This window comes from Triticum aestivum, chromosome 5D (genome assembly GCF_018294505.1).
Source record: "Triticum aestivum cultivar Chinese Spring chromosome 5D, IWGSC CS RefSeq v2.1, whole genome shotgun sequence".
Classification (NCBI taxonomy): Eukaryota; Viridiplantae; Streptophyta; class Magnoliopsida; order Poales; family Poaceae; genus Triticum; species Triticum aestivum.
In genome coordinates this window covers 65,780,640-65,783,310 of record NC_057808.1, presented here as the reverse complement: position 1 = coordinate 65,783,310, position 2,671 = coordinate 65,780,640, and positions in this window count along the sequence as shown.

Sequence of the window (2,671 nt, the reverse complement as noted above, 5' to 3'; positions counted from 1 at the left end):
GAAACCCAAGGGAAAAGGCTAGGTGAGGCAAATGTAAAACCAAGGTTGGGCCTTGCTGGAGAAGTTTTATTCAAAACGAACTGTCAAGGGGTTCCCATAACACCCAACCGCGTAAGGAACGCAAAATCAAGGAACATAACACCTGTATGACGGAAACTAGGGCGGCAAGAGTGGAACAAAACACCAGGCATAAGGCCAAGCCTTCCACCCTTTACCAAGTATATAGATGCATTAATTAAATAAGAGATATTGTGATATCCCAACATAAACATAATCCAACATGGAGCAAACTTCATGTTCACCTACAACTAGCAGCGCTATAAGAGGGGCTGAGCACAGCGGTAACATAGCCAAACAACGGTTTGCTAGGAAGGGTGACAAAGGTCAGAGGTTCATGGCAATTTGGGAGGCTTGAAGAGCAAGTGATAGGTAGCGCAGCATAGCGATAGAACGAAGCAACTAGCATAGCAATGATAGTAGTGAGATCCAAGGTGACGGTCATCTTGCCTGAAATCCCGCTAGGAAGAAGAACGAGTCCATGAAGAAGATGAAGCCACGAAGACGAACCAAGCGTAGACGAACGAATCCTCACGATCGCAACGAAACAGGATCTATCGAGAAGAAGCACAACCGGAAAGAAGCAAACAACTCGGTAAACACTCAACACATAACCAAGACATGATGCTCAACCAAGTATGATGCATGACAAGGCTACATGAATCTACTCATGGCAAGAGATGATGCATACAAGAACAACACATCAAATCAAGTTTAAATGAGCCCGGAAACAACATATGACAATTTCGGTAAGTCCTCATATGCAAATTTCGAAATTGGTCCAGATCTGAATAAACCTTATGTTCAAGTTGTTAAACAGCAAGTTAAAATGCACCAAGATGATCTACATGAAATTTCTAGTCAAGTTACATATAAGGTTCATTTAGTTCGGAGCTACGGCCTAGAAGATATGAGCAAAACAAGTTAAACATGGCATTGATGCAAAATGCATTCAAACATCAAGCAAAGACCTCAAAACAAGGATGCAACATGATAATATGAAATTACATGCAAAACTAAGCAAGTTTCATATAGAGCAAGCTCAAAACGGAGCAACGGTGCAACACATACACTCCAAACAAGATATAACAACAATCTGTCCAAAACAGCAACTAGGCATCTTGCAAGCATCATGAAAATATGCTACAGCACCCCAACATAAAAAAAGGCATGGACATGATGTACAGGTAAAGCATGACAAAACATGAACACTGAGCCATCTCCAGAAAGCACTATAACATACCCAAAAGGACATGGCAAGATTGCAAATAATAACAGTTTCACAGACTTAGCAGAAATTACTGGACATGGCAGAAATAACATCAGGTTGCTAAGTTCAGAACTACCAAACAACATGCTATAGGAATATATCATAGCAAACAAAGACATGGCATGAATCTACTAATTGCATATAACAAAATTCCCTTAATGATCACGAGCCACAAAGGTACAGAAGATATGATGGCACCCATGTAAACATAGCAAGTTTCATAAACAGATTCAGACTTGGCAGAAAAACTGAGCATGACATAAACAGAATTATGAAGGCATCTTTGCGAGCTCGAATCACTCATCACAAAGCATTTCATGGCATGTGAAGACATAAAACAGTAAAATGGCATAATGATGAAGCTAAGCATAGAAGAACAAGTTCATAGGGTGCATGGATCACTAGCAAAACACATGTCAAAACTGAACTTCATGTTAACAGGCTGACAGCAACATTATTTAGCCATTTGAGAGCAAGTTAACAACAAGCTACAGCAGGCTATAAATGCAAACAAGCGCATGGATGAATAGAGCATAAAATTTATAACAAAACATCCTTAGTGAACATCTCCAGATTATGCATAGAACTCATGGTAGCAGCATGGCAACATAGCAACAAAATATAACAGACTCAGACTTTGCAGAAATGACTTAAGTCACAGAAATCAGCAACATCAGGGAGGCTACTTTGCATGCTTGTGCTAGTCACCATATAGATCACAAAAATATAAGACAAACACCCCTGTAAAGATGGTATGATGTATCTCAAAACTCATGCAGATCTCATGCTCATAGGATGCACACACAAAAAGCAATGAAAAAGACAAATCATCAAGTTCTGATAATAGACGATAGTTAACAGCATATGGCACTCTTGCAACGATTATTAGGGCATCAAGATGTACTCAAAAGAGCATGACACAATGGAACAAAATGAAGAGAATCTCATGGTGAACATTTTGATATATTATATGCATGAAATGGAGCAGCACACATGGAGTTATGGCATGATGAACAAGGCATAAAAATATTGAAGATTCAGGACTTGGAAAATATACCCCTCTCAGATCTGGATCTAAGGTTTTCGCACGGATATCGATGCAGGGCCGGAGTTCGCCAGAGTTCGCGCCGGAGTAGACGGGGAGGACGCCGGTGCTGCGGGGGAGGAGGCCGGAGCTCGGGGGAGAGGCGGATCCGGGCGCGGGGCGGCCCTCCGGCCGGATCTCGCCGGATTCGGCACGGGGCGGCGAGGAGCGGCGGCGGGGCGAGGTGAGCTCGGGCGGTGGCGGAGGGAGTCCGGTGGCGCGGGAGGCCGGCTAGCGGGCAACGAAGTTGCCGCCCGGCG